Source organism: Barbus barbus (genome assembly GCF_936440315.1).
Source record: "Barbus barbus genome assembly, chromosome: 20".
Classification (NCBI taxonomy): domain Eukaryota; kingdom Metazoa; phylum Chordata; class Actinopteri; order Cypriniformes; family Cyprinidae; genus Barbus; species Barbus barbus.
The window spans coordinates 5,105,540-5,128,181 of record NC_136748.1 but is presented as its reverse complement, the minus strand read 5'-3'; the positions used below and the strand labels follow the sequence as shown (position 1 = coordinate 5,128,181).

Here is a 22,642-nt window from a genome sequence, read left to right as displayed (position 1 = left end):
AAAAAATGGATCTTCCACAGTATTGTTGATTTGTTTTTTTTAAACGAATAACTAAACAGCCTTAAATATTCTTAGATGCATATTCTTGAAAATCAACGTTATGAAGGTAAAGTCGTCTTTTTGAGAAATTGGACAAAATGAAGCGAGTTTATACTTGAAAATTCAAAAGGAATACAATTTTATTATCTTTCAGTCGATTTTTCAGTATTTCTTGTTTAATCTCAAACTCGCTTGATTTTGATCAGTTTCTCAGAAAACAAGACTTGTCATTTTGCTTTTCAACATGAAACATCAGACATTTACACTGGAGAAACAAGACAAAAATACTGAGGAAGAACAGCACTTTTTGCAGTGTGATCAGAAGGTACAGTAAAAGTTGTTTCTATTATTCTCATTAAGCTTTTTTTTTTGTATAATGAATTAAAAACTAATGGAGATCTGTTGGAAGTTGTATTTTCAAACTGTTGCTAAATACAACTCATTTTCTGCACCCTAGACTTTTACATTTAGAGAACTTATTGACATTTGTAATTCCTATCAATTTGCTCTTTAAATTTCATTACTTGGTCTTAAAGTCTTAAATTGACCTTAATTTAAAAACCTGCGGAAAATATTTACAAAAGAAATTAAGTCTATAAGGATGAGGAGGGTGCATCAGAATCTATGAGCGGGAATAAAGGCAATGGAGGTTGCTTGTGAAAGTGTTAATGTTGAGTCCGTATATCCATCATATTAAGGTCTACCTTGATTCTCCACGTGCCTGATCACAGTAACATTGCCTGTAATATAGATGACATTCCATTCCTTATTAAAATATTTCACATTCATTCAAACTTTGTATAATTTCTTGTATTAATGTAAATGTTTTTTTTTTTTCTATATTGCCTGCTTAAGTTTAAAACTTGTTTAATTATGAATGACTCATCCATGCATTCTTTTTTTATTAAATATTGTGAGGTCAAAATCATTGTTATAACTTACTCATCCTGTCATACACTATGAACAACAAGTCTCTGTTGACGTATATAAAGCCATGCTGCACTCAAGCCAGTTCATCAGACATGCAGCTCACTTTACCTAAGAATAAAATCCCAAAAAGTCCTACAATACATTGTTGTTTCTTGTTCTAGAATTCATTTTATTCCGTAGTATGTCAATACAGTAGTGAGGTCAGTCGCATCTACCTGGATACACACTTACTGTAATTTGTAAAGATATATAACATTATTGAATTGTTTCCCATGCAAAATGTATAATGGCTGTTCATTGTGCAGTATATCGGCATCTAACAGCCCTGTGAGCCATTTTAAGGCAAGGTTTTATGTAAATACTGCTTTTTGGAATAGTGTTTTTCGTCTTGTTCTGAGTTTAAAGTCTGTAGTTTTGGATTTGTATTTAAAGTAAGAAAAAATGTTGTAGCTTTCAGGAAATATGTCTTGTTAGGGCAACTTGCATGGGTCAGTGCCAAGCTGAAAACCACACTGTGCGAGTCCTCATTGACACTGCAGTGACAGTGAGTTCAGACCTTGCTATCGGTTGTTGGTTCAAATCAATATATTTGCTCTTTGTTATCTGAATTTCACTTACTTTTAATATCTGAAATAAAATAACAATAGTGGAGCTCAATCACTCCTCAAACTAAAGAGATTTTTTAGCAGATGCAGAGCATAACCAGTAGAGGTCAGACTGACTCCTCTGCTGGTTACTTTATAGACCTTGGAGGTTTTCTGAGGACAGTCCACTGGCCTTCTAAACAGTAAAATCTAAAATTCCAAAAATAATTCCTAAAATTTCTAAATATACACAGAAACTTCCATGTCCAATCATGGCATCAACACCACACTTCAGTGAAATAATAATTAAAAAAAACATTCCTTGCTTTATAAAAATAACAAGCTTTTACTCCGACTCTTTCATGTGAATTTGTGCGTATTGTGATCAGACCAGACATGACGTTGCAGAGTTCTAGATCAGTAGCTTGTGCAAAGATGGAGTAAACAGGCATTTGAAAGTTTCCTGAGTTTTTTAATTCCATTGTAATTGGCCCCTCCTTACGGTATAGTGACATGGTTACGATATATTTCTGACGTGAAGCTTCTCAGCTCCGGGAATAGCATCAGGTCAGCAGCTTATCCTTATTGTACTTTCGCAAAATAAAATGACACCAAAAGGACTATCAAATAATGTATTATAATAAGAATATCTGTAATGTCATTGCAGCATTATTGCTTATGATATCTGAATTACTTTTGAGATTTTACTTATATTACGTACATGTCAGCTAAATTCACTCAGATACAGTATCTACCTCAGAATTTTAGGGGGGGTCAGTTTCGATCCATAGAATAACAGATCAAATTTCCCTCAAGCTCTCATTGAGGAGCTCAGCAGAGGTCAGGCTTTAGGTTTAGTCAGCAGCTTGTGCAAAGATCATGTAAAGAGGCATTTGAAGGTTTCCCAAGGAAATTTTATTACTTTTTTTTTCTTTTAATTCCATTGTAACTGGCCCCTCCTTAAAGTCTAGTATGATTTTAAGACTGGGTCAGCACAATGAAAAGTTTCCATGACAAACACCAAGTTGGGTGGTTTTATAGGACACCAACTGTTCAAGTCCATCACAGGGCACACTGACTAATGCAGTGCCTCAGGCTTTGACACCTGGTTTTGTGCTTGGTGACAAAAGTCTTATTGTTTCCTCTAAAGAACCTCTCTATTTTTTTTGTTTAAAACAGATGTACATGTTTTCAGCCTTTGGGCTACCTGATTTCCTGTTTGAACCAAAATTCTTTTAGTAACAAACTTGTTTGGCATGTAGTGCTTGTTTGTGAAAATTTAGGCACTGTTTGTTTATTTATTTATTTATTTATATATATATATATATATATATGTATGTATGTATGTGTGTGTGTGTGTGTGTATATGTGTGTGTATATATGTGTATATATATATGTATATATATATATATATATGTGTGTATGTATATATATGTATATACAGTGGGGATCGAAAGTTTGGGAACCCCTTGCAGAATCTGTGAAAATGTGGATAATTTTACCAAAATAAGAGAGATCATACAAAATGCATGTTATTTTTTTATTTAGTACTGTCCTGAGTAAGATATTTTCCATAAAAGATGTTTACATATAGTCCACAAGACAAAAAAATAGGATGATTGAGGGACTCAAACACAACAATTAAAAAAGGTTCAAACATTCACCTGTGCTCCTGAAGAAAACACGATGCATTAAGAGCCGGGGGTGAAAACTTTTTGAATTTGAAGATCAAGGTAAATTGTACTTCATTTGTCTTCCAGGAAACATGCAAGTATCTTCTGTCGCGTCAGAAGGGCAGTACTAAATGGAAAAATATGATATTTCAACAAAATAAGAAAAATTTGGACATCTTCATCCTGTTCAAAAGTTTTCACCCCGGCTCTTAATGCATCGTGTTTCCTTCAGGAGCATCAGTGAATGTTTGAACCTTTTTCAATAGTTGTGTTTGAGTCCCTCAATCATCCTCAGCGTGAAAAGGTGGATCTCAAAATCATACAGTCACTGCTGGAAAGGGTTCAAATATGCAAAAGATGCTGGAAAACTGAAGATTCTGCAGGACCTGGAGGATTTTTCTGAAGAACAGTGCTCAGTTTAACTGTTCAGAACAAACAAGGCACTCGTGAACAACCATCACAAAACAAAAAAACAGTCGTAGATCATCCAGGTAACCACACACAGTATTAAGAACCAAGTGTTCCCAAACTTTTGAATGTGGTTATTTTAATAATTTCAGCTATTTTTTTGTCTTGTGGACTATATGTAAACATCTTTTATGGAAAATATCTTACTCAGGACATCACTAAATAAAAAATAACATGCATTTTGTATGATCTCTCTTATTTTGGTAAAATTATCCACATTTTCACAGATTCTGCAAGGGGTTCCCAAACTTTCGCATGCCACTGTATAATGCAAAAAATGTATTGAAAATTAACCAAATTATACCAAAAAATGTAATAACTGAAAACAGAAATGTTTTTTTACATTGAAGAGAGTGTCAGTTTATTTATTATTGGTTGATTTCAATATCTTGCTTTCCATCCGCAAAAATAAGGTCTGTCGGAATAATTTCCCCCTAACATTTTGCTACTGCATCTTAACTTACTCTAAATAACTCAAATCAGATATTGTGTTAGACTAAATTAATGAGTTTTCCTCTTGGTTTCAACTCCACAGCATTGACAATTAGAGACCAACATTTGGGCGCCAATGCTCTCATGACTTTAACTCTTATATCCTCCCCTGTGGTTACTTCAATCTGGTCCATCAGTTTGCCTCTTCAGTATTCACTCACTTAGGGAGATTAATTATTCATGATCATGCTTATTAATGACGGCAAGCATCTGTGCTCCCCTGTGCCCTCCTCCACACACTGCTAGCCAAACAAGCGGTCAGATTAGAGATTGCGGTTTGAGCTTCAGCATCATTTAACAAGTCCCTGGATATGGATTCATCAAAGCATGAAATAAGAAAATGAACCCTTTTCCGTTTTGATCCCCTTGTGGTCTGGGACTGGATCTTTAGAACCCTCTTTGTACTGAAATCTGTGACCTGGCATATGGCCTTTGGTCTGCTGGGAGCTCACCCAGCAGACCATAGGACAGAATAAATGCATAGTTTTGTGAATATTTTTGGGATGTTGAAACCCTGATTAGAAATATAAAAAACATGTTTATATTTAGTTCACATTTATTTTGAATAAAATATAGTAAAATATTTGCTGCTTATAATGCCAGATAAAACAGTGTTTTTAACACTTAAAAAAAAAATATATATATATATATATATTTAATCTGAAAACAAAAACTGCATATAGTATGATATAAGAGAACATGGAGGTCATATTTGAGGAGAAAATTGTGGATATAAGTAAAATGAATTTCTCATAGCTTGTAATATTATTTGATAAAATATTTATATAATTACAGATGACTACTTGCATAAAATGCATCTAAATATGTCATCAACCTATATCTCCCAATAATATGTCTTAAGATGATAGCTAGAAGCTTTGTAATTTTGGGGCAAACATAAAATATTGCTTCAGTGCAGTAAGTGAAATATTACTAACAACAAAATTTGTTAAATTAGTAAAGATTTCACAGCAAAAAGACCAAAACCTGAAGGGAGATATTTTTTTTATTATTCTAAAAGGCCTTTTATTTGCTATCAGTCAGATGGCAGAAGGCATGTAAATTGTAGTTTTTCAACAGATTTGTTCATGTTGATAATATAGAGGCCTTAGAAATGTTTCAAATATGATACATCAAGGCAAGGCAAGTTTATTTATATAGTACATTTCATACACAATGGTAATTCAAAGTGTTTTACATGAAAAAGTAAAATAGTCATAAAAAAATCATATTGATCACAGCAATAAAAATGAGTTGGAAAAAAAATTGTAGTATTAATAATAAAAACAAATATTTTCAAGCTTTGTTCAAACTCTTCCGTACTAAGTGAACGAAAAAAAAAACCTTCCAAAACACCTAACTGTTCCACTACTTCACCCCCATACTTACTTTGACCATCATATCTGACGTATTCGCTGAAACTCGGGGCGTGCTCCTGTCTGTAATGGTAGGAGTTTAGAGTTGGTAGAGCAATTCACGACTAGAACCTCCCTTCTAGTGTCTCACATTCTCAGGCTTTATAGAGTTAAGATTGAGAAATATCAATTCCATCAAGTGCATTTAAACTTTTGGCTGGTACTGCATGTATTTTACTATTAGATTTTTGAGATCAGCTAATCCAGGCTCCTCTTTTTTTTTTTTTTGCTTGCCCATAAAGTCTAATTTTGTGGCTCATGAAATCGATGCGATCATTCAGATCTTTCTCCCTGCTCTCTCACTCTCCTCTGGGAATCCTGCTTGCATAAATTACCCCACATGAGCAGTGCGTCAGATCACACCAGCCTGACCATGTGAGAATTGAATGAGAATGACTTACATCAGGGGGCATAACACATCCTAACACACAAAGACCCTGCACACTGTTCCGGAGACGTATATGTGGGTGTGTGTCTATGGACACTAGGTCTCTCTGCTGGCTATTTTATTGATCGGGGGAAGACAAAAGGGGGATATACCAACAGCTCATGCATGCGTAATCTAATATCACACCTTTCTGTCCTGCGCTCACAGTCAGAGAGCTTTTCTTTGGGGACAGCCGTGAAAATGAGAAACAAGCTTCATCGCAAATAACAGATAGGGTACATGAACATTTGTCATACTGAATCTGATAATGCTGAAGCAAAGGAATTATGTTTGTTAGAGCATATTGCTGATGAAATCTCGAGCAGGGATACACAGACATTTTGAATGGCTGCTTGTTTGGAAGGAATGCATCCTGTTTCTCTGATGTTTTAAAGACATTTTCAGACTCTTCAGCACGAGAGAGAAATAGCTTTTTCTCGTGAAAGCAAAGCAAGTCACACTTCCTAGGGTTGGAAAGCAATTAAGAAGCATCCAACATATCGTTCAAATATACCAAAATTAATCTACAACGAACAGACATACTGTTTGTACTGTATTGACAACTTTAAAACTGCACTCATTTTAATAGAATTAAATAGAATAATAGAAGCAATAATAGAATTAAATAGAATAGAAGCCATATTTTAATTAATAAATACCGCTAAAGCTTGTAATTTTTATGTAGAAAGATTTATATATTACCCTTTTACTTGTATTTTTTTTAACCATCCTGACTTTCAAAACAAGAAATCATGGTGTATTACTAATCTAAGAGTAGCTCACCCAAAGAAGAAATCAAATATGATCATAGCTGTGGATGCATAACGGTTTACTACAATGCTACCTAACCTTACAACATAACCTCTGAGGACATTTTAATATGAATGGTTAATAAGTGTCTTGCTGCAACTGGGATATATCTAGGTTAACTGGAGTACAGTCTATTTTAAGTGCATAAGAAAGTTGTAATATTTTTTTTAATATATATGTTAGTCTCCAGGGAAAAGCTAATGTGAATCTTAAGCATTTTGTTTTTAATCCAAATTTGAATAGAAATCCTTTCTTTTTTTTTTTTTTAAGAGTTCTCCCAAAAATGAAAACACTGGAACGTAAAAGAGGAAATATCTTACAATGAAAGTCAATGGGGTGGGTCCAATTATTTTTGAATCCCAACATTCTTATGTTCCAGGTTTGGATGAGTATATGATGACAGAATTGTTATTTTTGGATGAACTTTCCCTTTATCATTTTACATGCCAAGAGAGAGATGTTACAACTTAGTGCAGTAATTCTCTCTTATCCATCCTACTGGAAATTAAAGGTCATATTAAGTGTATTACAATGTAGGCTGTAAGATGTATTTTTTTACTGCTCATTTTGGCATATATTCTAAGTACAAAGTTTGCATACGGTGCACAATATACATTTATATACTGCAGCAATCAATAAATCAAGGATAATATTAATGCTGCTCAGTATATAGATTTTAATTAATAGGAAGTAGCTTTGGTTAGGTCTGAATTAAAGATTCAGTTTTAGCATGCAAATTAAATTTGTGCAGTATTATGAAATGTTTTTACATTATTTATGACCAACTTTGTGGCTGTTCAGATGTTGTTTGGATTAGAGAGTGGTTTGAGGTTTGCTAAGAGCCAGCACTGAGGGGCCAGAGAAATCCTGAAATCAATTTATCATGTCATTTCAAATGTCTGCACTATTTTGTGCAGAAATCCTCAAAGATTCTCTCTCTCACACTCTTGGAAGCCCTCAGCATTCAACCCAAGATGAACACACTATGACCTTACAAACATATTGTGTCTGCTTTAATTTCCGTAATACATCTGTTTCTGTGAGGGGATTTAAATGATAATGTGTATATTTCATGTCAGACTAGTGTGTCATATACTCGTGATACAGCAACATCTTTCAACTGTAAGTTTGCTGTCTGTCTTGAAGATAACCATGGCTCTAAGACATAAACCAGATAGCATGTTAAAACTTAAGGGTTATGTACACGTGTTGCACATCTGAACTAGAATAGACAGCGCTATCTAGGGAAAATGTGGATGGAAAAACTAGGATGTCTTGACCTTTAATTGGACTGCATCCTGACCTGGAACTCCCAGACGGATTGATTTGAAAAAAAAAATGGTGGAATTCTGGGTGAAATGACCTGCCTAACTCAATCCGAGCAGCTGAGTCCTTAGCTATCTTCAAGAATCGGCTAAAAACACATCTCTTCCATCTTTATTTGACCCTCTAACTCAAGCACTCTTTATTCTAATTCTATTCCTTAAAAAAAAAAAAATACTAACACTAGCTCTTCTGATCTTTTTGTATTCTATGTTTTCTTTTTATTTATAATACAATTAACAAAAGCAAAAAAGGCCTCTAACACTATCTTGCTCTATTCTTTTTCTATTCTATCGGTTTTCTTTTCATTTATTATATAATTGAAAAAAATGATAACCTTGATTGTGTACTGCGTTAAGTCGCTTTGGATAAAAGTGTCTACTAAATGACTAAATGTGACCCTGGACCACAAAACCAGTCTTAAGGTGCTGGGGTATATTTTTAGCAATAGCCAAAAATAAGGGAAGGGGAAAGGGAAGTGGTGTGTGGCTAAGTATGGTGACCCATACTCGGGATTTGTGCTTTGCATTTAACCCATCTAAGTGTACACACAGTAGTGAACATACACCCGGAGCAGTGAGCGCCCGGGGAGCAGTTGGGGGTTCGGTGCCTTGCTCAAGGGTCTCACCTCAGTCGTGGTATTGAGGTGAGACCCTTGAGGGTGAGACCCACTCCCCCCACCTACAATCCCTGCCGGACCTGAGACTCGAACCCACAACCTTCGGGTTACAAGTCCAACTCTCTATCCATTAGGCCACGACTGCCCTTTTTTTTGGTTGCATAAATAAATTGGTTGCATGAATAAATAAAATGCATGGGTCAAAATTATAGATTTTTCTTTTATGCCAAAAATCATTAGGACATTTAGATCATGTTCCAAGAAGATATTTTGTAAATTTCCTACTGTAAATTTATCAAAACTTAATATTTGATTAGTAATAAGCATTGCTATAAGGACTTCATTTGGACAACTTTAAAGGTGATTTTCTCAATATTTCCTCACATTCCAGATTTTCAAACAGTTGTGTGTCAGCCAAATATTGTCCAATCATACATCAATGGAAAACGTATTTATTCAGCTGATGTATAAATCTCAATTTCGAAAAACTGACCCTTATGACTGGTATTGTGGTCCAGGCCAGGATCACAAATGTAAAATGTAAATGTTTATCGCACATGTGTGACTATCCTCACTTTCATTGTTTATTGCAGAAACAACAGACAATATGGCAACTTTTTTTTTCATATGTTTTGTCAAAGATTACGTATCAAGGGCTCAATACATTTTTAATCTTACACTGTGTACAGTGCATAAATGACAAGACATTTCCTCATAACCACCATGTGGTGATAAACTGAAGTTGTTACCATGTGAGAGTGAATCATCAGATATATATATGGGAGCAAACATAATTTAGGTTCCATGTGCAATAACTGAAGAAGGATTTTTAAACTCACCACTGGGAAGCCTCAGAACTTTTTTCTCAAAAATCTAATAAAAACTGCACAACCACAAATCTACAGGTCCAAACAAAGAGTCAGTTTAAGAGTAGATGCCTGTCACCAAACAGAGATTTAAATAACCTTTTAATAATGTAACCCAGCAACCAAACTCTAGTTACTCGGATAAACACTGAACGCCACTCCTCCTGAAAAGAGATTGGTTCTTCTCTCGCATAATCTAATTAGGTTTGCGACAGCTTCAATCTCATTGGTGAACTGTGGTGTCTTTTAACTTTAGGGGCGTGGCAAACTGTTCACGCAGTGTAGTGAGAGATGAGGAGGTGTGCTCGATCTTAAGAAAAGACAACTGGATTAAAACTTCGTCCTTGAAAAAGCGTTGATTCAAATGAATGTGCTCTCAAAAATAACAGAAGTGGCTATTTAATACCTTATCCTGTGGCTTGTTTTTAATATCTGGTAAGTAAAAGTTATCTGTGTTTTTGTTTGCGGTATTTCATTAAAACTATATAGGCTTTCTAGTGTGCACTGTTTAATATGACTTTATCTGTAACGATATTTTGGTTTAATATGGGAAACTACAACTAGATTTGTTCTTTTCCTTTCCTTTTAGTGAAGTTTAAAACGATGAAATTGTTTCGTATTGTATGTTTTGTTTAAATGTTTATAATAAAGTGCCCAAGTTAAAATTAGCATTTTGTAACTTAAATATAAGTATCTTATATCTTTTATATTTTAACACCTCATTATTCATTTTTGTTGTCAGCTTGAAATAACGTAATAAGACCATGTACATGTAAATAAATGGTTTTGTCGTTTTAAGAAAATTAGCTTTATTAAAAAATTGTCTGCTCCTATTAAGAAAATAATAATTTGCTGAAAATTAAATTTTAGTTGTCAGAGGTGATTAAAATTTAACTTTAAAAATATTATAAATTTAAAAAATCTTCACTTCTAGAGGAAAAGACTGAATTTTCCCGCTCAAGGAAATAATGATGACATGGAGAATTTTTATCATAAATTGTGCATTATGCCTATAGCATGTGAAAATAAAGTGATTTGATAAACTCTGAAAGGGTAGCACTAAATGACCTACTTCTGTTCTCAAACAAATGATATGCAAACTGTAATATACAAATTGGAATTGGTATTCAGCTTTCCTACAAAGGAAAGAACCGGATGGCAAATTGATCATGTTCTCTTTAGGTTACATATACAAGTCATAATGTGCATTCCTTATGTGTTATTTTATTAACTAGTCTGCCTTGTTTTACTCTTTTATGAAGTGACTTTTTGATTGCATGAAAGGTGGACAGTTAGTCTTACATGGTGGTAGCATCATTAAATTTAACCTTTTAAATGGGAAGATGTAGTGGTTGGGTGTGGTGTTGAATTTGAGAAAAATACATCATGACAAAAGGGCTATTGAACCCTGTGGAGTGTCAGCAATAATACAAGCTGACCGCAGAAGGAAGGTCCAGGCATGCCATTTGGCACAGGGAGCTCTCTGTCATGATTGATGTCTGCTTTGTAACTCCTAAGGGTGGTCGAAGTAATTAATGAATTTCCAAGAGCTATAGTTAGAGAGGTTTTACTCTTCCTTACAGAGGCTGTTCCCAATCTTCACTGTTTCTTTGCTAGTGTAAAACCATTGTGTACACGCTGAATAGATTGTGAGTGGTTACTGTGGTCTAATTTATGATTTGGGGCCTTATTGAACTAAATTGAAGAAGGATCTCCTTTTTTCTAGTGTAGGTATAGTTTTCGTGTGATATCTGGATCATGCTATACCTATTTAAGTTGTGGAGTTGATGGACGTAGTCTTCAGTGCTACATGTCTTGAGCGTCTATTTTAAAACACTATTTCAATTCATTGCCACAAGGAATATTACAAACCTATTTTTACAACTTGCCCTCAAAGTTCCTGGCCCTAATTCTGTGAAGCAAACCACTCTTTGGAAAACCATATATCATGTCCACCCTTTACACATTTTCCCCATATAAGGTGGTGTGTGCTGTAAATTGTCTATTGTACAGGGAGTATGTGCGTCTCTTACTGGTTAGATAGATTCTGTGGGACAGTCATTATGAAATCCTTTTCAAATTGTTTTAATGTTCATTCACTGTAAGTCACTTGTAGAATGTTGTTTCTCAAGCCTGTTTAAATGAGAAGGCTTTTGTAATTCTGTTAAACTTAAGTATTTTATGCTCTGACCATTAACGGGTAATCTTGGTCAATTTGATGGTGTGTTTCTGTCTTCTGGAGATTATATTTGGTTCAAAAGTAATTGCACAAGGGCAGCCTCTGTGCACGTGGCTGGCTGTGTTTAGAGCTGGCTATAAAAAGCAGGTGAGGTAAGACGGGTGTTGAATGCGTCCTGGAGGCAGTGAGCCACTGTCTAGCGGCCAGTCAAGGTTTTTTTTCCTAACCATCTTTCCAGGCTGTCCAAGGACATGTCTTCTGACATCGTCTCAAGCAAAACGATTGCTTGAGTCACAAATCCCTATATAAATTTCAGCCGTTCGTGATTCACCAGAGAGAGACTAACCTGGCTAAACATATGGTTTGTTTGTGTCCAGGTCGACGACATAAATGGTGACAAATTGAAAGGTTTAGAATAGCTAATACCTCTGTCAAACCGAATTATTTTCTTTCATGTCAAATCTTAGGAGTTGCCAGCATGATTTATAAAAATAGTGAAGATCAATAGGTCACGGAGAACTAAATAGATGTGTACAATTAGTGTGAGTACTAATGACATGTGAAAAAATGGCTTTTTTAAAATGGATAGTTCACCCAAAAATTAAATTCTGTCATTTACTTGCTTCATTCCATCCCACATGACATTTCTTCTACAGAAAAAAATAATAATAATAATTTTGAAGAATTTCAGTAACCCGACAGTTTTGGTGCCCATTGATTTCCATTGTATGGGGGGGTGGGGGGGAAACACACAAAAACATTCCTTACTGATTTTGAGCATCTGTCTTTTTTTATTATAACAAAATGCAGATCAGGTGTGTGTGTGTGTGAGGGAAGGAGGGTGCATCCAGCTGACATTGGGTCCGGCAGCCATTCTTTTAACACTAATCATAAGAGTAAACACAGCTGGGTCAGGATGCTCTGAAATAAAGTGCTGCATTTCTAAGACAGCCTCTATTGTTCTGTTTGATGAATGTGTGGAGTAAAGCCACAAGCTAGAGATTGATCCTTTTCAATCCCTTTTCCTGTCATTTCACTAAATCAAACTATATTGACAGCTTTTATATATCGCAGTAACTTAATTGATCATCCTCCTCAACATATGTTTCCAGAGATCCAAGTATTTCAAAATCTTTGTGGAACTGCAAACATTTCTAGGGGAGTACCCTTTTTTCATCTCCCTTTTTGCTCTCTCTAGTGATCATTCATCCACCCCTCAACCAACAGTTGTATCCTTGGCTGACTGTGCGGGCTTCAGAAACCCTTGACAGCTCAACTGATAGTCAACTGGAAAAGGTCTGATGGTTATGTTAGGACTTATTTGACCCGAATGTCTTGGCGGTCTGGGTTCTAGGTGAGATTTAACCTTTCATGAGAAAAGAAGAATTTTCTTCAAAGCACATGTAGATGTTAGGCCTGTTTCCACCTGGTATTAAGTTTTCAGTGTTTTCAGCGATCTGATCATCAGTGGTCAGTCGAGACTCATTACCTTTTCCACCTCATCACGTGTTTCAAAGGCGTCTTCTTCTGTGATCACTTGTTTTAGGATTTCGCTGCAACACACTCATTTTCGTTACATGTAATTTCGTTACATTTTACATGTTCTTGGGAGCATTGCATGCGGTGGATGAATGCCGATGCATGAATGAACCCTTTTATGCAGCTTACAAGCAGGAGGGAAAGGTAACGAATGAAAAAGGATAAGGATTCCCGGATCAGTGAAAATCCATCTTAATACCAGGTGGAAACAGGGCCACAGTCTCACAGAACTAAACAATCTTATCATGTCTTTCTATCTACTGACTCAAGGACAACATGAAGTTACCGAAAACTAGGTTTGTGTGATTACATAAAGTCAAGTCACCTTTATTTATATAGCGCTTTTAACAATACAGATTGTATCAAAGCAACTTTCCAATATCAAAATAGGAAAATAGTGAATAAAGACAATTTTTCCTTTGATTGTGTGCTTTGTCAAGAGACTCACAGCAAATGACAATCTGATGCAGACGCGACTCTCAGCGGGCATCCTTAATATTCACAGCAGCTCAACTTCTGTTGTTTGAAAATAAAGGAGGCAGTGGCCGAGAAGCTTCAAAAATACTGACAAGCTGCTGTCCTGCTTGCACCTGATTCCACTTTGCCATCAAAAGTGAAATCATGTATCCTGAATGCTGATTGTTACTCATGATAATTATGTAGCCTAGCATTTTTCTGGGGCTTCACTTATTAAATAGATAAGTGAGGCAGAACTTGCCGAAGTTGTGAAGGAACATATGCTTTCTACTGCAAATGTATTCACGTGTTATCCCAGTTCATTTCATTACAGTAGTTCATGTTTGTTGAGTGCTTCTGTTATAATTTAAGCCAGTTTCGTGAGAAATCAGAAGCAGTCAATAATTCAGTCACCCCTCTGGTATTTTTAATTGGTAAATGTGTGACAAAGATCCTGCAGTGCAAGATTTCAAAGAGGAAGAAAAAAAACAGACACCCTGACTTGAATGTCTGGAAATTGCTGTCTGAATAATTTTGCGTCGCCTAGCTATTAGGTTTAGCTATTGTGAAATTAGAAGTAAACCCACTCATTCATTTATTCAGATATTACTTTAATGTTGCTCTGTTAGAGGACTAGTGTTATCAAAGTACCAGTAGCTCAGCACCAAGTTGATATTGAAATTTTGAAAATGTGATGATACCAGCTTAGGGTTCTGCCACACCGTTAGTCTGGTACCTGCTGCTTTCAAACACTCTTGATAGCAATGGAAAAAAAATTCTGATGTCAAAATAAATGTGAAATTTACATGGTAGTGTTTTTTTAATTTGTGTTCTTTAATTAATAATGCTAATAATAATTACTTTAATTTAATATTTTTTGTAAAATAGCTTAACAAATTTGGTACAGATACTAAGACATTTTACTGATATTGCTACTGATGACTGCAATTTTGATGAGGACCTAATGTAATTGTGATTGTAAAAGTGCATAGTGTATGTTTGTGGCTATTCCTGGCCGACATTCACTTGTCATTTGAAAAGCTTTCTTCTAATCCATGTCAGCTCAGCCTCAATGGCCTTAAGCCATGCCAGGAGAACAAAGTCTTAGATGCACAGGGTATAGAGAGAGATGCAAATCTTAAGAGTGTTCAGTAGAATTCTCCCGTCCTCCAGCTGTCTAAGTAGTGCTGATTGCAATTCCTCTCGTTCAGGACTGGGTTTGAGTGTGTGATTTGCCCTAAGGGATTAGATTCTGTGGGTCATCGCTATCCCACCATGCCTCAGACTCAACAAGCCTTTTGTTGCACTCTCCAGATGGGACATTTTGGACAAAAATGCAAGGGGGTTGTGGGTATCATTGCATATACTGCCACCATTTGTTGCTGCCCCATGTCTGTGCACGTTTCACCCCTTATAAATATGACTTAGTGGTTTTATTAGAGCTTATTTGCAAAGGATTGTAACTAATAGATCTGGGGCCTGTACCGTGATGGTAGATGAACAAATTCAGAGTTACAGGATTAGTTTTGAGTTGACGAAACCAAACCACTCCAATCTGGCTTTGTTGGTACCATGATGCTGATCATCAACTTTCTTTGTCAGCTCAGGCTTTGATGCTGGGTTTGTGGAGCATGTGCACATGAATGTGTGACATCACTGGCGAACAGCCAATCACGAGCCTTGATTAAAGGTTAAAGTCCGTGTAAAGAGAATTCTGAGAATTGTTTCTAAACACATTACAAAGACTGAACTATGTAGTACTGAGTTGTGTCGTTAAACCGTTAAACAGTTTTTCACCAATTGTGTTCAGGATTTTTTGGGCGGGGCTAAAACGGTGGCTTGATGTGGAGCCCCTAACACTATAATAACTATGTTGAGAGGTCAAGTTCTTAGTTTGTCTTTTTGAATGTCTGTGATGTTAGATGTTAGTTCTAGGGTGAATGGATACCCGGGTCTTAGCCCTGAGACATCAATATGTGTCAGAATACATACAATTTAAAAACATGGAGCGTTCACAATTCGCATCTAGAAACGCCAGCTGTACCGCTTTCTCTTCTTTCAAAGCGCACCGGAGCTTTCGCTCTCGTGGTGTTTGACGTTGCTAAGCAGCCATGAGCCACGCTCGCCTGAACGACGAGAAGGTTTCAACTCACTGCAGCGCTGACGCACGTCTACAATTAAATAACAAACTAATCTTAAACATGTATGGCTGTATAAATCCAATTAAGCTACTATAGGTAGTATCAGTAGCATCCATTCAAGTTGTAGCGGTATTTGACAGTTGAGAGAGAAGGCCGCTTTCCCGCGAGTGGGCGTGGTTTCAGCTCCGACGGTGGACACACCCCCAGCGTTTGAGAGCAGAGAGTCCTGCTTATTTTTCAAAGATTTTGTTAACTTATTTTAGTTACTTGGCGGTTTTTTTTATAATTCAAATTTGGTTGGGTGGTTAATAACACATTTTTCTGTTGTGTGATAAACTCCGAACACATATTTTAGTATCACTTTACACGGTTTTGCTAAAGGTTAAAGGATTGAAGAATATGATGAATTTAAATGCATTTACAATTAAAAAAATTACTTAATTTATTTTATTTGTCCTCTTTATCTTGTTTTATCAGTGCAGTCACAAGTGAAACTTAAGTTAGTTTATATAGTTGTAAATATACAGCGATAGAGACTCGGACATGTAAGGTCACGTAGTCATTTTTAAAACATTATCTATTGATTCTACAACTTATTTATATTACATACGATCTGTATATATTAACATTAATTTAAAATAAATGATTTAATAACTGTTAAACTAAAATTGCTTGTGTGTAATGGATTAATAATTATATAAATCATATAAAATAACTCTAAGTAATTATAATTAAAGCCAGACATTTTTTAGTACTAGTGACCTTTAATTTGGAGCAAGACAAACTGGGGGAGTGCCTTTTTTTGTGTCAGACATGTGTCAGTTTGCTCACATCTGATTGGTCCAATTTCAGTTTGAGATCTCTAACTCCGAACATAGCTTCCGGGGAGCAGTTTTGCCGTGGAGTGTAAGTTACTATGGCAATGAACGCAGCTTTGAACCAAGCCACTTTCATGGAACCTAAATCCCAGGATTGGTGCAAACTAAACTGAAATTTACCTGGCTAACCATCTTAACCGGCTTCATGGTACAGGACCCTCTTCCCAAAAGACTTGAGTATTGTTGCTTAGTTCATTCCCCAGTCCACCTCCATGTCCTTTAATTAGAACAGTGTTGTGCCAAACACACCCTGTATAGTAACAAATAATCCGCCTGTCATCTGGCTGAAAGCAGTTTAAGAAGTCATCCATTTAACCATCATCTTCACATACTCTTTTTCTTTCAAGTAATATACTTATAAAGTTTTATTTTTATCCTTGGTAATGGTTTGTAACTTTTTTTTTTTTCTCATTCTGGGGTCACCTCCATATAGCTCCTGACAGGAAACCTTCCGTAATTTTCAGAATGAAAGATTTATTTGTCCTGTAAAAAGTGCTGTTAAACCCTGTGGTCTAATGGCACGTGCAGACTTGTGCCTCTCTGGAAACTTTGGCCTCAGTTATTATTATTTTGGTTTAAGAACCGATTCACTGGCTCCTAATGATGTTGTTCATTATAGCCATGGACTGGCTTGTCCCATTTTATCTTGTTTTCTAGTCTGCACTGTTTATTCTTGGCTAACAGCAAGCTGTTTAATCATCTCATTTTTTCCATGTTTCTGTTAAAAATCTGCTGGATGATTGCATGTTTTTTCCATTTCCATGGCTGTGAGCAGGTGACGGTACAGCATTTATAAACATATCTGCCATTTGTGTTTCAGAGGCTTTTTTAGGATTATTCCCGACTGTGAGTGTCATTAACAAGCTGTTTCTGATCCCCCTAGTCTTTTTTTGACGTTTCACCACATGACCCCCCACTTCAATTATGCTTAAATTACATTTAGCAAAAAACTCATGCACATTAATATGCATAAATTAGTCGGTAGGAATTCGTTCCTCACTCCAGTATCATGTTGCCACATATCCTGCCGTCATATACAGCAGAATACCTTTCACCTTGAGCAATGCTCTTTTTCTCATGAGTGCGGATAAGTGGGTAGAAAGCAGAGGAGGGTCACCTTTTCTAGTCAAAGCAGGTCATTCTGCTCCTTCGGGTGAAGCTCGTCTCTGCCTCCTGTCCAAGCGTGAACAAATGGTACATGGGGCAAATTCTTTCTCGTCTTCTCTGTGAATGAAAAGCTTGACCTGCCCTAACCTCTCAGCGCTCAGGCATCTGTTTGTCTGCTCAGTTCCTGTGCAGAACAGCATCACTGCTGCTTCATCTCAGATGTCCTGTCCTGCAGGAGGAAGATAAATGACCATGAGAAATTATGGCACTCCTGTAGCACTTCTCTGGAACTTAGTAAGTGGCTCACCTACAGTAGAGAGCATTTAAAGGCATCATATGCTTATCTATACAATTTTTGTTCACCTAGTATTTTTATTTTATTATTGTATGCTTGTGTGTAATGTTCTGCAGTAAGCATAGCAACGTGCTAGTGGTGCACCGTGATTTTTATTTTTTTTTATTTTTTATTTTTTTTGTGGCACCCTGTCTGCATATGTTATTTTTGATGTTCCTTCGATGTAGGGCTTGTTGTCGAGTAGTCGTTTGATCTCATATGAACTAATGCGGTTTGACCAATGGGGCGCTGTAGCACAAGACTGTAATTCAGCCCACCTGGATGCAATTCAAGAGAAGACAGCGCTTCAGAGCGCAAACAGCCGAATCTGAAGCTGCTGAGCTGCGTTTGGATGAATATATAAATATATGCTGTGCACTTTCCTCTCAATAACAAAATAAACACAACAAAAAACTGACAGCGGTGAGAGGGCAGCGTTTAAGAACGCATCTGATAACAGCAAATCTTTTTATTAGTGGGGAAAAAAATATCATTTCATTAAAATAATAGTTTGGTTTGCAGAGATCAAAGCTTGATCTAGCTCAGGACTGTTTTGTTTATCATAAACCTATAAGGTATTTTATGAGATTTATGTAACAGTTAACTCTATATCAGGTGTATTCAATTACTGTTCCAAGATGTCTAGTATCTATATTTCTTCCCAGCAAAGCTCCGGACAGTACTTTTTTGGAATAGTTATAAATTTCGATCTGGGCAGCAGCAGTACTTTGTAAAAGGAAAAAATTCTAAACAGTCAAAATGGTCATCAAAGATGAGGATATTGGGCCACGAGAGCCAAAGCAGTGGTGTCTATGAATTTTTCAAAATGTTTAAAATATTTCATCAATTGAGCCCAACTGTATATTAATATTAAAAAAGGCATGGTATGCCAGAAAGCAATTTGATTGAGAAAAGATATTGCATTGGGAGTTCAGTGGGATTTTGACCATTTTTAAATATTGCTTATAATAAGTGTCAACTAAAAACAAACATACAGTGTACATAATAATCTAAATGCTCTCTTCATAAGTAGAAAACAAAGTTTACTAGAAATTTCTAAGTTTTATTTATCTCTCAGTACAATCAACAAATAATTTCCCCATTTATAACTGTTTATTATGAAATGCTCTTAACATACTTATTAATAATGCTAATGTAGATAAAAGGAACATCTTGTCAAAAAATTTGTCCAAGTCATATATGACAGATAAAAATACTTGTATTTGCTGAATCTCATTTTCTGAGTTGCTTAAAATGAAAATATCAATCTATTTCTCTGCTCACTGTGTTTCTGCTACTGTTGTTACAGTAACAGTTTCATCTGCAGCTCCTAATGAGCCTCTTGAGACGGATCAAGGCCAGGCGTACTGCTAGCAACTCTAGGCAATTGATTTGCCAGTGCAGTTGGGGGCCTGTCCGAACCCCTGACACTGCAAGCCCGTCGAACGTGGTGCCCCAGCCGGTGGTGGAGGCATCAGTGTAAACCACAGCATGCCTGGAGACCTGTTCCAGGGGCACTCCCGCCCTGAGAAATGAAAGGTCTGACCACGGGATGAGGGTTTGTCGACAGGCCCACCTCTGGACTCGGCCATGGAGCCAATGTTGAAGCGGTCTCATATGAAGCAGCCCCAGCGGCGTGACCGCAGCTGCCATATGCCCCAGGAGCCTCTGAAATTGTTTCAGTGGGACCGCTGTCCTGCTCTTGAACATATTCAAGCAGTTCAACACCGACTGAGCACGTTCCTGCGTGAGGCGGGCTGTCTGATTGACCGAATCCAACTCCATACCGAGAAAAGAGATCCTCTGCGTTGGGGAGAGTTTGCTCTCTTCCCAGTTGACCCGAAGGCCCAACTGGCTGAGGTGCGAGAGCAAAAAGTCCCTGTGTTCGCACAACTGGTCCTGAGACTGAGCCAGTAGAAGCCAGTCGTCGAGGTAGTTGAGAATGCGAACGCCCTGTTCTCTCATGGGAACAAAGGGCTGCCTCCGCAACTTTCGTGAAGACACGGGGTGACAGGGACAGCCTGAAGGGCAGGACCTTGTACTGATATGCTCGTCCTTCGAAACGCAAACCGCAGGAATGGCCTGTGGCGCGGAAGGATCGACACATGGAAGTACACGTCCTTCATCTTTGAGATGTTTCAAAGATGCATGAAAGACTGAGCTGAAAGAAGAAAGCCCTAAAGAATATTTACAAACACATCAAGCAGTCTTTAGTGATGAGGCCATGGCATGCTGTTATCTTGCAGTGTTAGTATAACACCTAACCTTTTGGGCTCTGGGTTAGAAGGTCACGTTACTGGCAGTCTTCATTGCTGCTCTTGGTGTGGGTGTTTGTTTTTGTAAATGTGGACCCAGTAATTTAAAACGTGCCTAACTTTATTGTTTCAAACCAAATTCAAAAACACGTTTTTGTTGCCAAGTTGTTTTCAACTTTTCTCCATTGTTTGGAAAAACAAGTAGTTTCACTTCAAAGTACTGGTTGAGCTACAAAGTGACATATCAGAACACTCAAACTAATGTTTTTGAATGTTTAACAAAAGGGGTTTACAAATTCCTCAGCCACTCTTGTTACAATTGTTTTGGCCAACAAAAATAGCTTTTCTTTTTGACACATTAAGCTGGGATAGAATAATATTGTAACATAAAAATAATTAAATAATTAAACAGTCTTTTAATGTTTCTTGTGTGTAAAAAGGACAAATTGACAGTGCGGAAAATGTTTGGAACTTGGTACAAAGCCTGATTTTTCAAACATTGGGTGCCTGTGCTCTCTAAGAAAGACAATGAATCACTCAGTTGAAATGCTGGAAAATTCGATCCCAGTATCAGACCCTACTTTTGTTCATTGAGAATGAACAAAATAATGCAATTCCAGAACAGTTACTGGAAGTTTTCTGAAGATTTCTGAATGAAAAGGGCTACAAATTCAATCAAGAAAGAACAGCTGGTTTCTAAGTGCTATAAACTAAACCTTTAGACAAAATCAACTATGAATGAAAAGTATTATGTGATGATTTCAAGGAGGGTCCTGCTTTGTGTCTGACGTGAGTCAAGAACTTTATACATTTTGTGTATTGATTTATTGAAATGTTCAAAGTAAACAAATATTTCAAACAGAAAAGTGTGCAAAAGAACAACTATAAAGAGCATTCAGAACTATAAAATATAAAGTGAAGTGACATTCAGCCAAGTATGGTGACCCATACTCGGAATTCGTGCTCTGCATTTAACCCATCCAACGTGCGCACACACACAGCAGTGAACACACACCGTGAACATACACCCGGAGCAGTGGGTGTATGCACCATTTTATGCTGCAGCGCCCAGGGAGCAGTTGGGGGTTCGGTGCCTTGCTCAAGGGCACCTCAGTCGTGGTATTGAGGGTGGAGAGAGCGCTGGACATTCACTCCCCCCACCTACAATTCCTGCCGGCCGGGGACTCGAACTCGCAACCTTTGGATTACAAGTCCGACTCTCTAACCATTAGGCCACGACTTCCCCCCAGAAAGAAAGAACGAACTATAAAGAATCCAAACATTTTTAGATAGAAAAAGTTTGTGTAAACAATGTTTGCAAATAAATATTAAGTATATAAGTATTTGCTGTTTATTGATAAGCACCATAGAGAGTTCAAACATCTAAATGGCTAATTAAATGCATATAAATCTTTGTTTGACTACTTTCTCCATGACAAGTGGTGTCACAAACAAAAGGCAGTGCCTGTTTTGTCTTTCTCTACCTATTGTGCTTCACTGCTTCTCGTTCATGTCTACTTCCAACTGGTTTGATGGTTCTCGCCCTCCTCACTCAGAGCTCTTGTCACACATTAAGAATAGAGGGATGACAGAATAATTGGCAAATTAAGTCATTTCTAAAAGTGAGGAGGACATGGTTGCTACACTCCTGAGTTTAATTGCAGATGTTAGATAGTTCACCCAAAATTGAAAAATCTGTCATCATTTACTTGCCTTCATGTCATTATAAACCAGAAGATTTGGTTAATCTTCGAAGCACAAAAAAATCTATTTCTTTAATTAAGATTATGATTTATGTCCTTCCATTGAAGGTACAGATAAACAAAACTTAGAAGATGCAAAAAGGTCTTAAATGCATCTTAAAACATGATACTGAATCAAGCGTTGTAATCCACATCTTGTACATATATACGATTGCTTAATATAAAGCACATTTCATTTAGGCTTTTATTTACATCTAAGCAATTGTTGACATGCATACAATAGAGTATATTACATATGGTAAACACAGAGGCTCAAATGTGCAGTGAGGTTTGTTTTATCATATAACATACACACGTAACGCACAGGAGCTTCCATGTTTACCATGTGAAGCGCTGTATTTGTG

At 36.7% G+C, this 22,642-nt stretch overlaps 1 protein-coding gene across 2 annotated transcripts in view; it reads left to right on the top strand.

Annotated features, from left to right (window-relative positions):
- LOC306886558 (rho guanine nucleotide exchange factor TIAM2-like) overlaps positions 1–22,642 on the top strand; it is a 95,860-nt gene that overhangs the window by 5,061 nt on the left and 68,157 nt on the right. The window contains exon 1 of one of the 2 annotated variants that reach the window (XM_079443747.1): positions 9,901–10,081. The exons of the other annotated variant lie outside the window; for it this stretch is intronic. The gene's annotated coding sequence lies outside the window, so the exon portion shown is untranslated. Of the gene's footprint in view, positions 1–9,900; positions 10,082–22,642 lie in introns of those variants that run through there. 2 annotated transcript variants of the gene reach the window in all.